Consider the following 13,389-nt stretch of genomic DNA (forward strand, 5'->3'; position numbering starts at 1 on the left):
TTTAATCATTTCTATCAAAATTTCTACCTTTGCATTATACTTAAGTATCTTTTGTTTCTGTTGAGTATTATTTAATGTAACTTTAGCTGGTTTACATGATTTAGAGTTACGGGACAAGAATCGAAATAATGGGACAAGTCATTGCATTCTTCTCCACAAAAGCATTCTTTGTTATTTTTAATATAAAACCGATAAAAATAAAATGGAAATCTGCCATGTCCAGTAAGCAATTGGGTAAGATAATAATTAGGAGGAAAGAAAGATGGGATGCTCAAGGTCGATGGAACCCATTGATATAAATGGCAATGGGCACCATCCGCCCCCCAATCTCTATTCCAAATTAACCGGGCCTGATATAAAAGGTGAGTTTTAATAGATTTTTTGGACTTTTTCATTGGGACGTAGATGCCAAATCGACGAGCAGAATCTGCAAATTGGTCCGCCAATTCGTTTCCGGAATTTCCAGAATGTCCTTTTACGAAGAAAAAATTAATATTACATATCTGTTGAAGAGAGATAATATTGTTTTTTAATTTGCATATAATGGGATTTACATTAACTGGATTTGCTAAGGCCTGCATTCACAGCTTTTAACTATTGAAGACCTTTTAAGATGGCGACGGCCTCAGCATCAAAAACTGTACTATACGAGGGTAGGGTATATCTGCCAATTTGTAAAATTCTTTGATTTTGATATAGGGAGACGAACGCTGCCCCCACGCACCCGAGACAAGCGGATCCGTCAGTGTAAACATTAATTTCATTGTGCAATTCAATAGTTTCTTGTTGGCTGTAATGTTTGTATTTAATAGCGTATCTTTTACTAGGGTGAATATTCCATATATCAAAGGGATAGTCTACTTCACTAGAAAATACATTCCAATCATAAAACTGTGCATTTTGTTTCAGTTGAAATAATTTGAACATAAAGACCTCAATATTTAAGGTGATATTTATAGGTATTATATTACATAATATTGGAAGACTTAAATTCGGTACTGTGTGAAAACCATGATATATTTTTAGCAGAGGCACCCGCTGGACAGAGATCATTCCACGTTTCAAATGAGAAGACCGCTCTGGCTTCCACCATACCGGAGCTCCATAAACCATATATCTCTCAATTGATTGAAGGTAGATTTTTCGAAATTGGGAAGAAGTGATTCCCCATTGTTCTGATGAGAAACGTGAGAGATTAACTGTATGTTGCACAACTTTGGTTTTAAGGTATTTAACATGAGGTAAAAAGGATAAATGCGAATCAAAAATTACTCCCAGAATCTTTAATTCTTTTTGAAAAGTGAGTCGATGGTGATTAAAGATAACTGACGGAGGTCGATTTTGATATTTTGTTCCTTTTGAAATTAGAAGACAAACATTTAGCATAATTAAAGAACAACTTCCTTTCTTGAGCCCAATTATGAATTATAGATAATATGCTTTCAGCCCGAGTTTCGATAACCAGGATTACGTCGTCGGCGAGGGCTTGTAAGTGTGCATGTAATGGGAAGTTTATACATAAAAGATCATTGATTAGAATATTCCACAGAATCGGACTCAAAGGGGAACCCTGAGGGCAGCCCAATGATACTTCCTTATTAATTTCTATTAGATTTGGTGATATATAGGATACTGACCTATCTACAAAAAAAGAGGATAATTTAATGTTTTTTGGGGCATTTATGAATTTGCAAATAATCTAAAACTAGCGGATAACATAGAGAATCAAATGCCCCTGAAAAATCCAGAGAGATTAATATTCGCGACTCCAATTCACTATAGGTGGCGCCACTCGATTTCCAAAATGGCGGGTTTAGTGAGGGTCGGAGATGCATGCCGCTGCTGAGCCTGTCCGCTTTGCTGGCTTCACTGAGCGACACAAATTATTTCTGCTTATACGAGGAAGCTAGGGTGTTATGAGCTCAGGTCACCTCTTTATCCTGAAAACAACAAAGTTATTTAGTGCAATATTTACGCCAGGAGGCACGTTTTAGTTTTGGAGCGAAACCGAAACTATCCTCTATTGGGGATTTAATTTCTTGATATAGGTCCTAATTTCAGATTCTTTCATAAATCAAAATGTGTCTCACACCGTAATTATTTAGTTAAAAAAGTTGTTCTCGGAAGCTTTTGTCCCTTTAAAGACAGAGTTTTTCATACACCTTAGAGGTAACATAGAATATTATTATTTGTCAAAAAAATTGTGCTGATATTTGTGCGCTCTCGCTGCCTTTTCTCGCTCAGATAATTGTCATGTGAAATAATGAAGTGCGGGCCTTTCAATGGGTTTTTTGGATGATTAATTGCTTTAACATTTTACCCAGCACAAGAATAACAGAATAAATCCAATTTATACAATATGTTCCCAAAACGTATGAATTAAGAAACGCTGTTTTCACTAGAAAAATTCAAGGACGGAATCCGAGTAAGACAGCTGAAGTGTGTGTGTGTGTTTCTTATAGAAACGCGTGACGCATAGGAGTTTATAGTGCATCCAGTGTTTGACTGTTTGTCTATCTTGATAACGATGTCAGAGGTTTTCATGTGCTAAAAAGAAAACAAAATGATATACCTTTCTGGAAATACTATTATGGTTAAATGGCGTATTTTTGTGATCGTGGCGTTAATTGAGGGCACACATTGCCACGATTTGTATTAATAATATTTTGAATATTAAAATTAAGATATTTTAATATGCAATCTTCCAAGTCCTAAAATAATTAGTTGCCTATGATCTCATTTGAAACGCTCGAACAAGTATGACATTCAAAAGTGTGCTGTCATCACTGGTGCCAATTGCAACATTTTCAACTACCAAGTTATGGAATAAATATAGTCTAAAATCAAATAAAATATTCTAGCTAATGTGAGAAATTCATGTAAAATGAAATTCATTGAGGGTACTGTCAAAGCAGCGACTTTTGGCAATCGGAAAAACTTCTAAAGTCCCCGTCAATCAGCGTTGCCAGATGGTGAAATTCGGCACCAGGTTTAGAAAATCTGGTGAGATTGGGGGGGCTACTGGTGTTGATGTACCGGAACGGCTACACCAGACAATATCTGGTGAAAACTGGTAAAAAATCTTGAGAAATGGCTTGTCACTTGCATTAATCAAATTTACCCCTGTTTTGTTAGCCTTTTGTTAGTGTGTTTATGTAACCTATTTGTTTATGTTCCATATTCTTATAGATATCAGCGATGGATGTGATTTATGTATCAAGAGATAGTCCGTGCCAGTGTGACATTGACTTTGTGTGAAGTTAAGTGTTATGTGACTGGATGTCATGCTTATCAGTGTTTTTTTTTTTTTTCTTGAAACTTGACTTCAAGACCTGTTATGAACAGAACTTTATCACGGTGTTGTATTTCTACTTCGTTCTTGTGCGTTTCTTTTTCTTACTGCTGAGCAGAGAACGTATGCTTAATTTAGATTGCGAGCATCTTTAGGTGCAACATTATATGGTCTTTGTTACGTGTCGGTGGCCTTCATTAATTTGAATTTGCCGTCTAAGGACTACCCAGCACCAGCATCTCATAAACATGGTATATGGTATATGCTGATAATGCGCCACATGTCCGCTTTCTTCCCTTTTTTATTGTGATGCGATGCCTTATATCAGTGAACCACCTGAAAGCTATCCCTTTGCGAGTGCATGCGTAAAGAAGCTGAAGGAATTAGAAATACGTAATAGACGCGATGTTTTAGTGCTGGTGAAATTTGGTGAACTTTCGGTCAGAGTTTGGTGCCGAAGCATCTTTCCAATCTGGCAACGCTGCCGTCAATATCCTTCCGGACCAAATCCCCTCCCCCCCCCCCCTCCCCCCCCCCTCGAAAAACAAAAATGGATATTATTTTTTTTTTTTCTAAATACCAATTTTTCATAACATTTAGTTACTTTCATTTCTACGCCCCGTCGTTTTGCCAATCTCAGCCTTTCCAGATCAAAGGAACGACCTGCTTGCACGTCTGCTCACTGCAGCATGTTTTGTTGGCGTCGGAAGCCGATGAAGCAGTAGTGCGTTTTAGTATTACGTATACGAGGGAACGCAAGTGCTGTGTGTTTGCGTTAGCTTTGCGTGTTCCACGCTGCGCGTGCGCGGAGCCCGAAATTGCGGTCTTGGATCGGAGCATGCCAACGGCGCGCACGCGCAACGTGTAGCACGTCACCCTAACGCAAACGCACAGCGCATGGGTTTGCTTCTGTACGCCACACTAAGACTTTCTAGTAAGGTACAATCTCACACCGGCTGCAGCACTCCATTGGGACAGTGAAGAGTGTTGTTTGCATTCGGAAATGACATTTAGCGAGCCATGACCGCGCGCAGTTCCGCCGTGTCCGCTGAGCAGGAGAATCGGGGGACCCTCACTAGAGCGCTTTCTGTTTCCGCCGCGGGAGGGCGAGCGTCGAGCTGGAGACGCGAATTGCTATGTTGGAGCTTTCTCCAATGTATTCAAGATGCTGAGTCATAAAGCGCTAGTGTAGATGATCGATGGTGGGTAAAACCAAATTTTTGATTAGGATGTATTAATTTAGATTGTACCAGAAAACAAATAAAGCCGTGTATACACTAACTTTCCTAGGACCTTTCCAAAGATTGAATTGAGGCATATTGGTCTATAGGAATTAACTTCGTCTACAGGACGATTGGGTTTATTTAAAAGAATTATTTTACCTTTTTTCCAACAGTGAGGAAAATATCCAGCTTTTAAGCAGGAATTGAATATGGACAACATAAACGAAGACTTATATTGCCAGAGCTGCTTAACAATAGATGCAGTAATTTTATCTAATCCTGGTGCTGTTTTGGTTCTTAAATTCAGTATAATGGTATTTATTTCTTGGTATGTAAAATTTTGGTCAGAAGGGCCTAAATGAGGGCTGACTATACGCTCTCTTCGAGTACTAATTAGCTGCGAATCAGTTTCGGTACTATCCGTTCTAAAAAGATTATTGAGTATATACATAATGGATTCTGTGTGAGAGGTGGTGTATGTTTGATCCGTCTTAATAATAGGAGGTAATGGTGTAGTAGTGGTTATTTTATTAAAGGCTAATTTATATGGGATTCCAAATAACGATTTTTTAGTTGCTTAAAAAAAAAAACTGCCATGAGGTCATTTTGGCGGAAATAATTAAGTCTTTATAATATTGTTTATAGTCATAATACTCTCGTTTATAGGAGTTCCTTAATTCGAAGTTATAACATCTTTGATAGCGTCTACGATAGGCATTACGTAATCTTGTTTGTTGGAGTTCAGCATTCCACCATGGTGTTGTTCTTTTTTGTCCTTTTACATTACGTTCGCATTGTTTAATCCATCTATTAAATTTATCATAAAATTTAGATAATACGTGCTCTATTGATTCTTTATTTGAATGAATGATAATATTTTCAAACCATATGAGTCATGCCGGATTATGTTATATAACTTGACTAGTCCCTGTAATGTGATCTTTTTGACCGGTGTAGTTGTGGCATTAAACAATCCAAATGAAAGATATTGATGATCGCTTAAACTATCAATCTTAAGGACATCCCAGTAACCTGTGAAAGTAAATTTCCTGAAACGGCTGAAATATCTATCCAGATCGTGCCTCTAGCTGACTCAAAAGTGGGTAATGAATTCCTATTATTTAAAAGAAATAATTTTTTAAGAGTAAAAATTGACTTAACTCTTCTCCTCTATTATCAGTGATGTTCCCACCCCAAAGCGTATTTTTTGCATTAAAGTCTCCTGCGATTATTAACTTAGGGTTGCTCAAAGAACTAATTACGGAATCTAAATTTAGTAGATAATGTTGAAAATCTGCTCTAGGGGACAGATAAACGTTTATTAATATGATTTCTATGTCTGCATAATTACATTTAACTATTATCATGTCTGGAAGCAATGTAAAAATAGAACATGTTTTGTCCCGTACAATGATTTCACACTTTGGAGATGTCGCTGCTATGGTAGTATAATGTTGTGGAATTCCAATTACTTTATTATTATATACATGGGGTTCTTGAATAAAAACAAAATTAGGATTAATACCGCAACATGTCTCTTCTAGGTGAGCCGTAGCTGCTCTAGATTTTCCTAAATTAATTTGCAGTATTTCTAAACACTTCATTTTCTGTACATCCCTGCACACCACCTTTATACAAAATATTTACATCTTTGTACACCCAACTTTTCTGGTTCTCCATATACAAACTATACATTATGTACAGTATTGTTCTAAGTGGGGTACTCGGTGCGCCCCCTCAGACGCGACTCGTGGAACGCCAAAGTTCCACAAGCCGACGCTCCGAAGTGGTGCCGGGCATCCACTCGACGCGTCACGCAAGCTCGACAACGCTTGTCCTCTTGTCGAAAGACGCGACATTGCTCCGCCGCGTGACTACCTGCGCAGTTCACGCAGAACTCAGATTCAGATGGGCAAAATTTTTTGGTGTGTCCGTATGTGGAGCAGCGATAGCATTTAGGAACAAAAAAATGTTCATATAGTGGACACGAAGTCCAACTATAATGTTAAGCGTTTTACATTTTTGATTTTGTTGTATCCCGAAGGAGTAAGATCGAAAATGAATGTCTGATTACCAGATTTAAAAAAAAAAAAAAAAGTTCGCATGGTGAATTCGTCAGCCTCAATTTGAACATCTGGGTTCTGGGCCCGGAGAGTCACTAAAAATTCTGCTGACAGGAGGTCTGGGTCAACCCCAGACACCCTGAACTGGGGCCTCCTCTTTGCGGGTTTTCGAAGAACAAAGACATCTTTAGTGTTGGGGTGTTCATTAATGGCATCAGCCAGATTTTGTAGCCCTTCCAATGACGCCGACTGCACTGCAATTCCGTTCCTAATTTCTCTAAGTGTAACCTCACCAAGTCCGAGAGTTTGGGGTTCAAAGTGTTTCTTTAACATGACTAATATCCTTAGATGGTGAATTTGTAGGGTCTCGCAAGTAGACGAGTAGAGCATGGCCCATTCGCGGCACCTGTCCAGCAGGACCCGCGCTCCCTACAACCGCCGGCCCAGGAGGGACAATTGCGTTTATCTCTCCCCCTGACTGTGGTGCCCCCGATGATTTGGCGGCCAATACCTGAGCATACGTTGGAGATTTTGACTCTTCGGTTACCGTAGCACGAAGGGATGCAATCTCTATTTCCTGTTTAATATTAATGTTCAGCATTTGTGAGAAGAGTTGTTGGATTTGGCTGCCTCTTTCTTTGTTGATTTTATTTTTTTCATTACTCAGAAGTTGAATCAATTTCATCTGAATAGCAGTTACGGCATCTGAGAAGTTGTTTGATTCATTATCCGTAGTTTCTCCTCTCTTTCCTCCCCCAACGTCTCTTCCTCCATCTCTTCCTCCTCCCTCGTCTCCCCCACTTCCCCTTTCCCCTCCCTCCCCCAATGCGCTCGAACCTTCCTGCATGTTTCCTGACGGAAACACGAAGTCCAAGCTGCTAGCTAATCAAGAAGAACGAATGAGAGGGTGTCTTAATTGCATAGCAAAGGCCAGCAAAGAAGACTCCCAGCGATTACAAAAATAATACCACCGATCTCCAAAGTTTTGCGTTGTCAATTAGAGCCCCACAATCTAGTGCTTCACTAGATAAATCTATTTTTTTTTTTTAAATTCCAACGCGAAGTGGAGCCAGGAACACATCACCGTACCCCAATGAGGGGCACGGCGAGGGCTATGAATCTGGATCCAATTCCCGATAAAATTTTAAAGTTAATAAGGCAATTTAGGTATCAAAATGATCGCGGCGAATTTGGCTATCCTCCGACCCCCTCCTCTCTCTCGTCGCTGGCCCCATCCTCTCTCTTTATATTATTTTATTATCCTAAGTATATTTCTAGTGTATCTCTATGTACTGAACTGCATATTTTTAATATATCTCTATGTATTGCACTTCGCGTCTTGCGTTACTGATGAATATTCGATGTGGTTTTGTGGCGATGTGGCGAAAAATCAGAAGTTTGGAAGACCCACCCTTTCGTATTTATTTATTTTTATTTTTTTTTTTATCCTTTCTGCTTTTTTTTTTATTATTTTTTGGTCAATGTTAGATTTGCATGATACTCTTCATCCATCTTCAGATACTCTTTTATCATACTTTAATTGTTTTGTTATTACTTTTTTTGTGAGTTTGTATGTTTGTGTGTATGTTTTTTTTTTTTTTTTTTTGTGAGTGTGGGTTGGAGAGGTTGTTCTTCTACCCTGTTTACCTTTTTTTTGTCATGTATATGTATATATATATAGTTCTTTTATTTTTTTATGCTATTGTTTTGTAAGCCTCCTTGTGTCGTTATTAATCTTTTTTTGTTGTTGTTTTGTAGAAACCTTTTTTTTTTTTTTTTTGATGGGATTTGCCATGACACTGTTGTCGGTATCCTGTTTTCGAACAGTCCGCGACGATTCCGTGGGGTTGATGGGGGCCCGCCGTGACTCCACTGTCCTGTTTTTGGACACTTCGCGACCCTACCCCGAAGCCTAGGCCGGGGGGCGGGCAGGCGGCCCTGACTCCCCGGGAAGAAATCAGAGACCCACTGAGGACTGGGTGACGCTCGTCACCCCTCCTCCGCTGTGTCCTGTTCATTGTTGTACTTGTCAGTTTTTTTTTTTTTTTTTTCTGGGGGAGGTCCCGGTTTTTCCCCTTTGGAGTGGTCCCTTTGTGTTTGTACGTCACTTTGGTGGCCGGTCCCCATGTTTTTTTTTTTGTTTTTTTTTTTCCCTTTTGGTTGTTTATTGATGTAGACTGTTTGTTGCCTTCGAGTAATCTTGTTGGCGTCCTCGTTTGGTTTCAAGGTTTTTTTTTTTTTTTTTTTTTGACACTTTTTAGGAGGTTGCTTGTTTCTATGGTCTTGTCCTTATTCTGTTTTATTCTGATTAATTGCTTATCTATATGTTCCTATCCTTTTCTTTTCTCTTTTCCTCTTTTTTTATGGGTTTGGAATAGTTTTGTTTATTAATTCTACTATGTTCTCTAATATTTTTAGTTCATTTTCGCTTTGTACAAGTCTTTTTGGTGTCATTCGTTAAGCCTGATGAATTTTTTCTAAGAAGGTATCGCTAAGTTTTTTAGTGATCGGACAGTTTCCAATGTAATGTATAAATTCCTCTGCCTCCGCCCCACACTCACAAACACTGTGTTCTGTTTTTATTATTTCTTTAAAGTGATAGGGGAATTTCCCATGATTTGTTACGAGTTGTGTTTGGTGGTAGTTAGTTGGAAAGTATTCTGGGATGTTGTGAATTGATTTTATCCAGCTGTGTGTGTTTTTGTCCGTGTCACTGTGTCCATTCTTCTTCCCAAATATCCCTCATGCTTTTTTCTACCTCGTTCTTGATGTGTTTTTTTTTTTACATTTTTAATTCTATTGGTGTGCCTGTTTTTCGTGCTTCATTAGCCAATTTGTCTGCTATGTCATTCCCGTCGATATTCGAATGTCCTTTTATGTGGTGCAAATAGAGTTTATGTTTTAGAGGGATTCTTTTTATTGTTTCTTTTATCTTATGTACTATTGGGTTATTGTTATATGGGTTTTCTATTGCCTTTAGTGAAGATAGACTGTCGGAGTATATTGCAAAGGTGGTGTTATTTTCATATTTTAGTGTTTCCTTTAGTGCTTCCAGTATAGCGATCAATTCGGCTTCGTATATATTTGCATATATTGGTAGTTTTATTTTTTTCATAGCTATGATTGTCTCCGTTTGGTTCATTACTATACAACTGGCGCCCACTGATGTTTTTGTTACCGATCCATCGGTGTATATCTTATGGTCTGTTGGGATGGCGGTTTAGTTCTTGTTTCGGAAGGGGAAGCCCTCCAACTTTGCGGGGTGAGTCTTCCATACCTCAATTAAGTGCCGAGTTTTATTTATTTTTTTTTTATATTGTTTCCTGCCAATTATGTAATCTTTCTTATTCTGAAAAATGTTGAATGTTGCTACTTCCTTGTTAAGTGTTAGTTCAATTGGTTTTATGTTTGCAAGTATATTAAGACTTTTGTTACTAACAGTCCTGTAGGCTTTGACAATTTTTATAAGTGGTATTCTTTGTACCGAAGTCATTTTTCTAAGTAGGTGCGAGTTATTGGTGGATTTCCAGTAAACTGGTGCTGCGTAAACTATTGTTCTTTCGATTGATTTTATATAGATATCTCTGAATTGTTTAGGTTTCATTCCCCATTTTGTTCCTGCAAATGTAGCGAATTTAGTGGTATTTTGGTATATTTTAGATTTTAGGTAGTTGGCGTGCTGAATAAATGATAGGTTTCGATCGAATATAACACCTAATATCTTGAGCTCTTCCGTATGTTTAAGATTCTTATTTCCGAATTTTACTTTTGGTGGCCTTTTTTTATTGAGATTTTGTTTTATTGAAATTAACTTTTTTTTCCTTGCTCCAATTGTCTATGATTGCTAATGTTTTATTTGCTCTCTGTTCTATTTCGAGTCTATTTTTGCCTCCGATTATAATTGTAATGTCGTCTGCGAATGCTTGGATGTAAGTTCCTTCTTCAAATTTAAGGTCTAGTAAGGTGGCGATAAAAATGTTCCATATAAGAGGGCTTAATGGTGATCCCTGCGGGCTTCCTATTGGGGAGTTTATTGTAATTTCTGTAGCGATTAATTTATAATTTATTCTTTGGTTTAGAATTGTTTGTAAAAGCAGATAGAGGTTTTTTGGAAGTTCATATTCCTTTAATTTTTTTAGCACGAAGGGTATCCATACTGTATTAAATGCGTTAGATATGTCTAGTGATATTAGTATTGATTTTTGATTTGCGGTTATGTTTTCTATAAGAGTTTCTTTTATTTTTAGTAGTGCCATGGTTGCTGATTTACCGTTTGTAAATCCGTATTGTTTGGAGTGTATTAGGTTTTTGCTATGGAGGTGGTAGTAAATTTGATTATTTAATAGTTTTTCTAGAATTTTGCCGAATTAATCCGTTCATGCACGTCACTAATTAGATGACGAGACATTTCGCTTTTTTTTTTTTTTTTTAAGCAGGGGATTGCCAGCCACCAAATGCCTTCCTGCACCCGGCCCCGGAACTTACAGGGCTAGGTTCGGACTTGGGGCTGGCAAGACAACCCTGAGTCTTCCACTCTGTAAGGGCAGAGGTACCCGAAAATTGCTCCCACCGAGGTGGGAGCCAGCTGAGCCATGATGCCCTGACTTGGGCGCTTCGCCCACGGGTATTACCCCGCGGTGGTCATAGTGCGATGGGCCCAGAAACACCGCATCCCGCCCTGCAGACACCGCACGGAGATGAGCTTGAGGTCATTGTCCGTCAGGCCCAGGCTTTGTAAGTCCCGGGCACTTTCTGGTGACCAAACGCCTCTGAAGTTAAGGGTCACCGTAGTGACAGTGAGAGAGCCTGTCCTCTCCCCCTGGACCAGCCGTCGCAGCTCCACCCCGGAGTATTTGTCTTTCTTCTGGTGGTGGAGGAAACCCAATCCCATCCTCGTACCGACGACTTGAGTGTTGATGATCAGGGAGTCCTCCCCCTTATAAGCCACCAGATCCGGTTTGAGAACTTCTGGTAGGGTGTAGTGGGGCTCCCACAGAACGGACCATGCGAGCTGGCTCAACCGACTGGACACATAGCGGACGAGGTTGTCGTGCCTCATGGTCCGATTGCGGTGTCCTCGGTGGCAGCACTGTAGAACGTGCCCCAAGCTTTCAGGGGCACAACAGCCAGCTCTGCAGGTCACATCCCGTGGGCGGCCCCGGCTAGTCCTCTCCAGGGTGGGCTGAGCGTTGATTCTCAGCTTGATGAGGTCGATGAACTGGCGCCCCGCAGCAAACTGCTTCCCTCCGAGATCCACCGGTGAGCTGCTGGAACCCTCCAGGAGTCGCGAAGGGCCGCCCCGTCACAACTCCGATGCAGCCGTGCCGCCCACATCCTCTGAACCGCCTTCTTGTCCAGCAGCTCGACGCCTTGATAGTAGCAGGCGTCCAGTGCCTTCTGCCGGAAGCCCACCAGAAGTGGGCAATGCAAAGCCTCCGCACAGCCAGGATGGTCGCTGAAGCGGAGGCCCTCGATGCGGCGGAGGCACATGGATGGAATGGACGCCCGCAGGGACACCACTCTTAGGCCTCCCTCTCCCACGGGGGCATGGAAGTACCCGAGGGGGACGTCATGGGGGAGGGCGAGCCAGCTCCGCCGGGCTGCTCGGACCTTGGTGTCCAATTTCTTAAGGAGCCCCACCGACCAGGGACCCAGGATCAGGCGGTGAAAGAGGCGGGGCAGCAGGTAAGTCCGCAGCACCAGGAATCACTGCTGCGGCTTGAGAGGCGCCTTCCTCACTCGCTCCACCTCCACCCCAGTGGATCTGGTACCGTCAGGTGTGAAGGATACACCCAGGTACCTCCAGACAGAGGCAACACCACTGACGGGCAGGGGCTCGCCGTTGATGTGAAAACGATTGGTGGTCACGATCTTGCACTTCTTCTCCCTGGCTGAGGTCTGGAGCGAGAGCGTAAAGCTCTTCGCCACGTTGATGGTAAGGCCTCTCGGGGACAGGAAGGCAGCGAGGTCGTTGAGTCGCTGCTGCAGCCCTTGTGGCGTCTATGCGCAGACCACCAAGTCGTCGGCGAAAGCCATTGCGTCAACGGTGAAGTCTCCACTCCTGAAGGCCACCCGGGTATCCACGCTGCTCAGGAACTCGTCCAGGACCATGTTGAAGAGGACTGGAGACAGCGGGTCGCCCTGCCGCACTCCCGTCGTCGGCTGCACCACGAGCTCTTCCCCTCCGTACTGCAGAGTAGTGTACGATGTGGCGTAGAGGTCCCGGAGGTACGCCAGGAAGGAGTCATCGAAACCAGCTCGTAGTGCTCCACGCAGGATGGCCTCCATCGTCACCCGGTCAAAGGCCTTCGCAAGATCCACAATGGTCAGATGGAGGGGGCGCAGCTTGCTGCGGGCCTCATCCAGCACGGTGGATAGCAGCAGGATGTTTTCTGCACATCCATCCACCGGCTGGACACACGCTGCCGGAAGTCCAGAGGTGCAGCGGCCATGACCCGCTTAGCCAGGATCTTGTGGAAGAGCCTTCGGATGACCGAACCCACGGTGATGGGACGGAAGTCTGACGGGAGGGCAGCCGGGTTCTTCTTGGGGATGAAAGTGGTGCGGGCTGCACGCCATGCTGTGGGAAGGCGGTGCAGCAAGAGGAGCAGGTTGATCAGCACCCGCAGGAGGAGCAGGGGCACGGAGCGCAGGAGACATGCCGTGAAACCATCAGGACCTGCCGCCGAGTTCTTTGGCGGCAGCGCCACCTTGATGTCCTGGGCCGTCGCTGGCTGGAAGACGTCGACTCTCTGTGGGGGCAAGGACACCGGCTCCGGGGGAGGTGCCGGGGGAGACCCCAGTCATGAAA

The 13,389-nt window shown here is 42.1% G+C and overlaps 1 non-coding gene across 1 annotated transcript; it reads right to left on the reverse strand.

Annotated features, from left to right (window-relative positions):
- Positions 1-9,280: 9,280 nt before the first annotated feature.
- Positions 9,281-11,637, reverse strand: LOC120836882. The gene is made up of 2 exons (XR_005797906.2): positions 11,272-11,637; positions 9,281-10,413 (listed from the first exon to the last, which is right to left on the reverse strand). It is a non-coding gene; the product is annotated as an uncharacterized LOC120836882 (transcript).
- Between the last annotated feature and the right edge of the window lie 1,752 nt (positions 11,638-13,389).

This window comes from Ixodes scapularis, unplaced genomic scaffold, assembly GCF_016920785.2.
Source record: "Ixodes scapularis isolate PalLabHiFi unplaced genomic scaffold, ASM1692078v2 PGA_scaffold9__187_contigs__length_104089568, whole genome shotgun sequence".
Taxonomy (NCBI): domain Eukaryota; kingdom Metazoa; phylum Arthropoda; class Arachnida; order Ixodida; family Ixodidae; genus Ixodes; species Ixodes scapularis.